The sequence below is a fragment of the Arvicola amphibius genome, chromosome X (genome assembly GCF_903992535.2).
Source record: "Arvicola amphibius chromosome X, mArvAmp1.2, whole genome shotgun sequence".
NCBI classification, from domain to species: domain Eukaryota; kingdom Metazoa; phylum Chordata; class Mammalia; order Rodentia; family Cricetidae; genus Arvicola; species Arvicola amphibius.
Window position 1 is genome coordinate 52,185,354 of NC_052065.1, and position 11,065 is coordinate 52,196,418.

Sequence of the window (11,065 nt, forward strand, 5' to 3'; positions counted from 1 at the left end):
TATTTCCCTTCTTGGATCTTCGATGGGGTTGAAAACTATATAAATGTAGTTACTTTCCTCTCATGACTTGGCCAAGTTATTTATTATTCAAGACTTAAGCTAGTTAGGATAGGATATTTGTTCTTATTGTATATAATTTTGTAGTAGGTTTAGAACTCTCTTATTTAAATAATAGGGGGAGGTGCTGTGGGAAGGTTACAGTTAATACCTACCCGCCTACTGAGGTGTGGCCTCATGGACTATTTACCTGAATGCAGAAGCATATCAGGACCCTTCCTTCCTTCCTTTCTCTGCTTGCCCCTGGGCCCCATTTTGGCTGTTCAGTTTACTTTGGATCTGATCTTCGTCCATCGTTCAGGCAGAACATCCTGACTTTGTAAGTCTACCCCTTAATAAACACCGATCTGTTTTCTTAGTTCTGAGTTAGTGTGAGATTCCTTTTTTTTTTTGTTAAGCATCCCATCATTCCGCCTGGTATAAATTCAACAGTTTCAATATGCAAGACAACTCTTTCTACATATTGTGAATCAGTAACTATATTGACAGTTCTTTTAAAATCCCTTAGCACCATAAGAATAGCATATAATTCTGCCTTCTGGACAGAATTATAAGGGCTTTGTTCAACCCTTTTAGTTGGTTATTATCAGTCTGTAAAGACTGTATCATTTCTAAAAGTGCCTCATTCTTGGTCCTATTATCGAACCATTTTTTTTTCGAACCATGTTTTTAAGGAGAAAATATAAAGGACAAAGCTAATGCCCAGAATCAAATAGAGGGATGTAGGAGGGAAATCACATAAACCTTGCATAACATCGTACATGGTATGAGTAAAAACTGTTGAACTCTTATGTTATTAAATTATCTATCATCATGCCCTTTTAAATTATAAATTTATAAATTATATTTTAAAATTTAAATTTCACCTTAATGAGTTGGAGTAGGTGCAATAACCATTACTGGCCAGTAGGTGTCGTGGTGCAGTTGTAGCCCACGCGGCCAGCTTGAACTTGGTTATAGTGTTAGATACTAAAAAATATGTTCAAATTAATAACAGTTATTCAGTGTAAATCACAGACTTGTGCCCCGTGGGGGTCCCTGACTGGTCAGCAGCTGCACAAGCACAAGGACAACAAGGCAGCAATGCTGACAGAGATACCTGGTGAAGTCCATGTCCCATCTGAGCTTCCGTAGCACTCTGGAAAGCTGGACCCACAAGCTAGCCATGCAGTCGCCGGTGGTGCAGGTGTCTGAGGACCCGGAGCAACTCTGAGATGTTACTGAGGCTAGAAGCTACTCAGGACCACTGCGTGGGGATCCTATAACCAAATGCAGCATGTGGAGCCTGATGGCAGCTGGCTAGAGCTGCTGGAGACTCCAGCCCCACGATTTGGCGCCAACTGTTGAATTGTCTCTGCTCGAGAAATAACCAGGCTAGCTAAAAGATAAAACAATAATATTTTTATTTATTATAAGGGGCAAACTCACAAAACAGTAACAAGAAGTCCAAGCTCAGCTGTGCCGTGAGGGAACCACCAAGAGAGCGCACCTGGGCCGTGGAGCATTTTTCTCCAGGTCCCAGGAAGCCACACCCTAACTTGGTCCCACCTCTTAATGATAATTGGTTGATAAAGATTCCCCATCAAATCGTGATCTTTTTCTGAGTCTTTAATCTGCTAAGCAGCGTGGCTAGGATTAAAGTGCTGACCTTGGCAGCTAGACCCGCCACATTCCTTGGCTTCCTGAGAGTCTAGCTTCATGATGGAGGTGCTGGTAGGAGCCACATTTATTGCCACATTGCTGTGAATGTATATGATTTCAGTGTTGATCACTTGGTACTGCATCTATCTCCCTCTCTCAGTTGTCCACTGCTATTTGTTAAGGAGTTGGTCTCTATGAGATTTCCCCCGCTTTCATGTTAGTATATCCATTGATGTTGGCATTGTTCAGGTCTTATTAAGCTAGCCATTCTTTTATTTTTAAGAAATGTAAATGTATTATTTTTAAGCTTTTTTATAACCAGTATATAAATGGGCATTGGTATGAAAAACAATGTGTTTGATTAAAAATAATGTCAATTAACAATAGATTTGTATAATATAATTACAATTATTTTTTACATAATCTAATTACCAGAACTAGAAACTGAAGGCATATTGGAAATATCCTTAATATTATGAGGTCTATTTATTAAAAATATGCCAATTTTTGAATATATTTTATTCTTGAATACTCTTTCTTTGCTGTATTTTGTTGCATCTCTTTTAGTGTGAAATGGAGTCTTTGAAACTCAGGTATGGCATCAACAGAGTTAAGAAGTTAATCCAAACTGTCTTTTACAATAGGTAATTTAAATTCAGCAGTCTCTTTTTCAGCTCCCTACTTTGAACAGATTTATTTGTTGGTCTCACCTTTTGTCTTTTTGGGGGAGGTGAGGGGCAAACTTTTTTCTTTATCACTTCAATTTAACCATACCCTGTCATTTACCCAACTTGGTTTCTAACTCTGCTCCTTTCTCAAGAATTTCTCTATAATACCTATCTTCTAATCCTTGAAGGTGACAGACAGGCTCCTTTTTGTATTTGTATTTTGTAATATAGAAAACATTCCTATGCATTTGCTACTGTTAGTTAGTTCTTCCCCACTTTTTGTCCAGTTAAAAATTGCACTTTCACATTGTATATTTTAATATTGGAAATTGTCTTTTATCTTTCTCCCTCTTCACTTTCACTTTCTCCCAAATTACAAGACTCTTCAAGTTGTTTCCATCTATGAAGTTGTTAGCAGCTCAAGATTATATCTTGAGTCATTGCTTGAATCAAAATTGAAGTACTACAGGTAAAGAACTTGTATTTTGTTTGACCATCCTCATTGGCTAATGGTTCAGCAAAAGGGTGAACTGGAGAATTGTCCAGAGTTAACACTTCCCTGAATTGTTATCATGAAATCTTAGATCATTAAGGTAAAAAATGCTTGATTTCAGGAACAAAATTTTGAAAGAACCATTCTGAAAATAATTCTCCTGCGAAGCAAACATCCTTTATATATATATATATATATATATATATATATATATATAGTATATATAGATATAGTATATATATACTATATTTATCTATCTATCTATCTATAGATATATCTATATCTATATATATATATATATATATATATATAGTACTTGTGTCCTCTTTCACTCTTTTGGGCATCTTTGCTTTTCCAATAATGACTGATTTTAATTTGTGAGTCCCATCTGCATTAGCACATATAAAGGCAGACAACTATTCTTTGCTTATTTTCCTCCTTGGTAGGCAGGCATCTTTTCAACTTACCTTAATGTTCTCTGGCATTGACTTCCAAAAAAGGTCAATCTCATTCCAACTCTATAGCTTTGCTAAATGTTGTTTTCCCTCTTTAATTATCTAGATAGCGCTTGTCAAAACGGCTCAAAGCGTTCTGAAACTGAACCTCGGACATGTTCCTCACATGCTCTTGGCTTCCCAAAATTGAATGACTATTTCAAAATCTAAAAATTCAACCATTACTGGCCTTAAAGTCTATTCACTGTGTAACTCTTTCTGCAGCCTGAAGCATCTATTCACTGTGTAACTCTTTCTGCAGCCTGAAGCACCACACCGTTAGCAGAGGAGCGCTTCTGTTCATCGCACATGTAAACTGCATCATCCATGTTACCATATTGGGCTCTTGTTGGCCCCTTTCTCTTTTCAGCATAGCATATCCTGCTTCAGCACAAGATTCAAAGTCATTTTTGTTGATCTTAATGCCATAAAATGTTGATTTACTGATATCAAATTCATCCCTCACACTTTAAAGAGATTGCCCAGCTTCAATCCTACGTAGAACCTTCATTTTCTTCTCCAAATTAAATACAGTATATTTCCCTCTTTTGTTCATTCCGAAGTTTCCTTAAGACAACCGACAGTCAAAAGAAAGGGGAAAGTCTTAGTAAACAGGGAAAAGGGTTTTTGTTTAGCTTTTTTAGTTTTATCAGTAGAAAGTAACTGGCTCGGAAGAATGAAGGTTCATGACTGAAGTGTTAAGCTAGAGAGGGAAGAATCTACTCAAAGCTGCCATTGTCCAAGTACTGTCTGGTTCTTACTGTTGCCAGGCAGAGGGGTCAGTCTTCAGAGCTCCACTGTTTCTTCTCCCAGTCAGGAATGCCAGAGATACCTGCACAGTTTCCATAACTCATGATGGGGAAGAGGGCAAAATAAGGCAGGGAGCAACTCAGAGATGCTCCCACAAGAACCGATCTGAATGGGATGTCAGTGAAAAGCAATGCTTGAGAAAAAGCGTGGAAAAGTCCATTGTGTAGAAGCTTTTAGGTGAAGAAAAGTTAAGAGGTTGTACACATGAATGCAGTCTAACTTTTAATTCAGTCAACGCAGCAGTGAGCTGTGAGAGGCACTAAATTCCCAAGGTGATCTGTAAATATGGAATTAGTCTTTCACAGCACTTCTCCATTCTCGAATCTTCCTGGGGGATTCTGGCTGTGTGTGAGCAAGTGTTACTTTTTGTGAAATGGTTTCATATTTTGCATCTTACCAAGTTTCAAAATCATGACAGTTCTCACATAGGAGTTTAGAAAGTTTGCAAAATATTTTACCAGAGGTTAAAAAAAAAATCATCCTTTTGTTTGTATTCCTAAATTTACATTAGGGTGTTAAATGATGTGTTTTGTATTTCAGGGTTGAGTTTTTCTTCGGTGCAGATTTTCTTTAGTTTGAATCAAGATTTACCTGTCTCAAGAGTCGCTTGCTGGTGTTTCTGATAAACCGGTTCCCAGAGGTTCTTCAGATGGCAAATTCTATAGCTCTTTGCTGTCAGTATTCATTTTTTAGCTTTCCTGGTGCTGTTGAAATGGCTATTTCAGGTCTTTTGAAATAGCCTGCTCTAGATATTTCACGCCTTTCATTCCAGATACACAACTTCATAGAAAGAACAGAAATTACCACTATAATCCCTTCCAGGCACATCAGGGAAGTATAATGATGGGGGAAAAAAAGTAGACCTTATGACAACAGGAAGTCCACATTCTGGTTTAGCACCTGCCACTGAGAAAATCTGTGGCACTAAGCAAATCACTTCTTAGGTCTCAATTTTTTTATCAAGGAAAATCCAATCTGTTTCACAGTTTAAAACCTATCCTTCTCACACACAGAGAGACACACACACAGGCACACACACTACAAAACAAAAACTAATTAATGGTTGTGAGGAAAGCATCACACGACTCAGCAGGCATTCAAAGCCATCGTCCTCCCAGGAAGCTGAGGAGGACTCTGCAAAGGCAGCCTGGGCCACGACAGGCAGGCGGGGCCAGGCAGTGAGCACAGTGTGCAGAGGAGTGGCTGCAGACACCAGCGGCCACCAGTGGTCACCAGAGGCTACAAAGGTAAGCAGGGACAATGGAGAAGCAAAGCAAGATGGCAATGCTCTCCCTGTCAGTACGCATGGCTGCTTTAGGCTAAGATAGCCATTCTTAAGGCAAGGAACCCATATATAAAATCTTGTAAAATCTAAACAACTGAGTTTTTAAAAATAAAGTTCAAAATCAATAAAATTATCATATAGTGATAGAAGCCAGGGCTAGGATACATTAGGAATTAAGGTGTAACAGGAAATTGGCATGCTATGATCATAATCACATAGGTGTGCTTTCCCTGATAAAATTATTTGAGCTATGCACTTAGAACATATGACCCTTTCCTGAAAGGATTTATGATTACTTAAAAATAATGCCTGTAAGCCTCAAGTGGTTCATCCAAAATGGATCAGCAAATGAGAAAGAGAGAAACATAAACTGATATGGCAAAGGTTAGCAATTATTGTTCTTCTAGATTCTAAGTATACAAGCATTAATTGCAACCTTCTTTCAACTTATGCTATAATTTTTTAATTTTTTTGTTGAAAAATACTCAGATTAAAAATAGTCGTCATGTTGACTGAGGTTTCTGTCCCACCAGTCATTTAGCCCCAAAGAAATCACACAGAGGTCTACATTAGTTATAAACTGATTTGCCTAGTATCTCAGATTTCTTGTTAACTCTTATAACTTATATTAGCCCATTATTCTTGTCTATGTTAACCATGTGGCTCGGTACCTTTTTTGGCGAGGCAGTCACATTTTGCTTGCTCTGTGTCTGGATCCTGAAGCTGAGCGATGATGGTGCACACATTTAATTCCAGCACTTGGGAGCAGAGACAGGTAGATCTCTGTGAGTTCGAGGCTGGCATGGTCTACAAAGCAGATGCCAGCACAGCCAGAACTGTTACACAGAGAAACCCTGTCTCAAAAAACAAACAGACAAACAAAAATAGTCATCAGAGATAGGCTCATAATTCCAACACTTGGGCAGCAGAGGCAGGAGGACAGGGAGTTTAAGAACTAGTCTCAAAAAAGTAGAAACAAAAGAAAAAAAATTATTGTGCTTCTTAGCTAGGAAATTAACCAACTGCCTTGGAATAGGAAACTAAAAAAATATCAACACCTAGATTAAAGGGGATGTGAGAAATCAGTTGGTAGAATAAAAACAAAATATTATGAAAATAGCACAACTAAACCCATTTATTTGTGTGCTAGGCAAAATACAATTTAAAGGATAAAAGAATATGATATTTTGCAATTGCTAGTAATATAATTTATCTAAATTGATATTCTAAAAAAATTTTAAGTCTTCTAACTCTGATTTGCCTTATAAATGATTAAATCACCATTTGTACAACTATTAAAATCCCATTGTGATAATGGTTGAAATGGTGTTAAATTTATAGATCAATTTGAAGGTGACTGTCATATTTTTGTATAGAAACTACAAATCAATAATACTACATATTTCTCTACTTTTAAAAAAAATCAGTTTTGTTTATTGAGATTAGACGTTCTCTGTTGCCCAGGCTATTCTGTAACTTCTGGGGTCACATGATCTTTCTGCTTTTATGTCTTAATGGCTGGAATAATATGGATATACCACAGCAATCTGCTTGCTTATATAGTTTTCAAATTTCTTTCATTAGTGTTTTGCAATTTTCAAATGCACAATCTTTACATTTTGTTTGTAAATTCATGTCCATTCATTTTTAAGCCATCATAATTGTATCACTTCAACACCTTGCCATTATAAATTTTGAAAATTTCATTACTAGTTTATAATATATATGTTTGATTGTGTCTATTGACCTATTACCTGAACCTCTATTAAATTCACTACGTATTTCTAGGGCTTATAGTTTTTTTGTATATTTCTTGGTAACTATCATCTAGAAAAATGTGAATTTTATTTCATTTTCATGAGAAGTTTATGCCATTTTAAACAAACTGGTGGTTGTTTATGTAATGCTAAGAAATTAATTCAAGTCCCCACAGGTTTTCCTGTACTTTTTCTAATACCATGATTTGTGACACAGCATTGTTTACTCGTTCTAAAATCAGGTTGAGTAGAGGCAACGAGAAAAACTTCTTTGCTTTGCTGTAGATTAGAGGAAAAACATGAAGTTCTTTGCCATTAAGGATGATGTTAGCTGTGGGTTTGCAGTGGAAGCTCTTATTACTAGCTTGAGGGAAGTTTCCTAAAAGGTCGAATTTGTAGATTGATGCCCTTTCTAAACCATTGGAGACAATGATCTTATTTTTCCCAGTGGACTGTTAATAGGGGTAGTTTACACTGACTTTTTATTTACTGATGTTTTATAACAAGGGTAGATCCATTATGGTCATCATAAATTGTACTTTTGTGAATTAAAAAATCCCAGAAGGTCAAATGACTGAACTTGAAGATTATGGAGGTTTACAATGTAGGTGAGTGTCAACTTACCTTGAGCTACTTTTATTCCCCTTGAAATCCACTCATTGACCACCATTGTCTAACCTAACATCTTTTTGACTACAAGAATCTTTACAAATCAAAACACTAGCTTCCATCAATCTGAAAGCTAAAGAAGTAATCAGATAGCACATGAAACCTATGTTTGGGTGGAAGCCTCATCCCAGTCCCTGGCATCCATGTACCCAAAGAGTCTGGAAGTTCCATCTCAAGCCTCCTCCCCTGGGAGTTGCCTTATTCCAGACTCCACCTCCAAGAAAGCCCGCCAAATGATGACCCCTCCCTAGAGATGCTCAAGACCACTCCCACAGGGTATTTAAACTGCTCTCCAGAGAACAAACATGTGGTTTTCTGGTCTTCCTTCCCCAGCTCCTCTCTGGGGGACTGAAAGGCCACCCGGGAGCATTGGTATCCATCAAATCTGGGCTTTTTCTAATTTGGTTTCATTTGGTCTGATTTGGATTATTGCCTTGGTGGAGAGGTTTATGGGGTGCAGAAACTTTTCCCACCGAGGGGGCTGTTTTTCCCACTGGTCCAAGGACACATGTTGGGAAAACAACCTTCCTTGCACCTACTCTCCTCCAGGCTAAGATCCACTTTGTCTGGATCCGATTTCTAAGTCATTGCCTTTAAAGGCCCAGGGCCTCATCTGATTTTCAGGTTGTCCTATTGAAGACACAGACATGCCAGGTGCCCCACCCTGACTGGGACAAGAACCTGCCTTGTCCCTGTGGGATTCCTTTATCAGGAGCCATCCTGTTAAGGTATTTTCCATACCCCTCTGTTTTTTATTTATTTATTTTTTTGACTCAAAGTCTACCACAGTGGACGCATTGCATTAGGCTTTGAGTTCAGCATAGACTTGTGAAATGGGCACTTGCAATTCAAAGCCAGATACTCAAACACCCTTGGGCTGCCTTTTACAAAATCTTTTTAAATTGGGACTGTTCGATACCATCTGTCCTGGATAGCTAATCTCTCTGTGCACTAAGATCTGGCCTCAATATGACCTTGACAATGAGACATGACCTCGAAAATTTTTGCCAATATTGGGATAAGTGGGCAGAACTCTCATATGTCCAGGCTTCCTGGGCACCATGCTTCCATCCCTCCTTCAGTAGCCAGTATCTTACAGCACTGGTTTTGGTTGCCAGGGTCACGGCACCTCCAGATTCCCATCTATCTGGGAATTGGGACCCTGAAAGTTCTGCCATGACCCAGCTGCCAGAGACACTGGCCCCTCCCCCACTCCCCCAACCCTGACTACCCAACCCCCTCCTATGGGGCCACATTCTTCACATTCCTCCCCCATCCAGCCCTCCCTCTTCCTCCCCAGCCAAAGAGAAGGTTGAAGGCCAACTTCTTCCTCCTTACGCACCTTCCTCCCCTCCCCTTTCTCCTACTGTCCCTCCCTACCCTTCCGTGCCACAACCCACCTCTTGGTCCACCTCTACACACTGGCCTAACGCCCCTCCAAATCCTCCCTGTCTCTTCTCATACCAGGTCTCGCCAAACCCCTGTCCTTCTCTCCAAGAGGTAGCTGGAGCTGACAGAATTGTTAGAGTCCATGTTCCCTTCTCTCTTCAGGGCATCTCACAATTAGAAAATGGTTGAATTCCTTCTCTACTAATCCTTCTCTTTATATCAAGGAGTTTTGCTATCTGTCCCAGGCCTAAGATTTAATCTGGCATGATCTCTATGTCATCCAGGCCTCTACTCTCACTCCTGAAGAGCGAAGTCAAGTTTTGGCAGCAGCTAGACAGTATGCAGACCAGATCCATCTAGTGGTCAATATAGTCCCCGTGGGGAACTTGGCCATGCCACATCCTGGGATTATCAACTAGGTCAAAACGGTCGGCAGAGGCGGGGTATCATGGTCTGCTGCCTCCTTCAGGGTATGGAGATGGTCTTGGAAAAAGTTGTTAATTTTGACAAACTCCGGGAGATCACACAGCTAGCTGATGAAAACCTGGCCATTTTTAAAACTGATTACAAGACCTCCCCAGTGGGAACTATATTCTGGCTACCCATTTCATTTCTCAGTCAGCACCAGATATTAGAAAGAAATTTAAAAAGGCTGAGGAGGGTCCCCAAACTCCCATACAGGAATTGGTGAAAATGGCCTTTAAAGTTGTTAATACCCGGGAAGAGGCAGCTGAGTCCTCCCAATAGAAGGCTATGCTCCAAGCCCAAGCCCTAGCAGCTGCCCTGAGGCCACTGGGACCCCCACAAGGGGAACAGGGGAAGTCGACCATGAGACTCTATCCTGCTGGAGCTCAGCCTAAGTCAACTCCTCCAGGAGTCTGCTACAAATGTGGCCATAATGGTCATTTGGTTCAATATTGCCCTGAGCCTCAGCTGCCTATGAGGCCATACCTTATCTGCCGGCAGCCTGGACACTGGAAATCACAGTGACCCTGTGCAGGCTCATCCTCTATGCCACGCCATGGAGGTCCAGCCTTGCCAACACCGGCCAGTGAGACTGTGCCAGCCTTCAAACTACTCAGCCTGGTAGAGGATTGACATGGCCCAGACTTGGTGACTCCCATTGCCCTCTCTGAGCCTAGGGTAACACTGTAGGTAGTGAGTAAGTCCATTACTTTTCTTTTGGACACGGGAACTACCTACTCTCTTTTAATATCTCATTCAGGTCCTACAGTTCTTTCACCAATTTCCGTCATGGGTTCGGGGGACAGGACCCTTTCCTTCCCACTTAAGACTGCACCACTGCCCTGCATTCTTGCAGGGTGATTCTTTTCTCATTCTTTCCTAGTCTTACCTGCTTGCTCTGCACCTCTACTTGGTTGTAACATTCTCAGCTGCTTGGGGCCACACTCACCTTGGCCCTCATACCCTCTCCTGAGTCCCACTTTTTTCTCACCTTAATAGCCTCACATGTTCCTACCCGAGACTGTCTTGTCCCTATCCTCCCTACCCTCTCTTATCCAGTGGATCTCCAACTATGGGATATCTCCACCCCACCCCCATGGTTGCTACTCACCACCAGCCAGTCCTAGTTTATCTTAAGGACCCTTCTTCCTTCCCTTCCAGACCCCAGTTTCCTACTTCTGAAACCCACCACAGAGGCCTTAAGCCAATTATCACCTGTCTTCTATCTCACGGACTTTTCATTCCTATCGAGCCACCCTGCAACACTCCCATCCTTCCTATGCATAAGCCTTCTGGTACTTGCCGTTTAGTTTAAGACCTCTGCCTGATAAATGAGG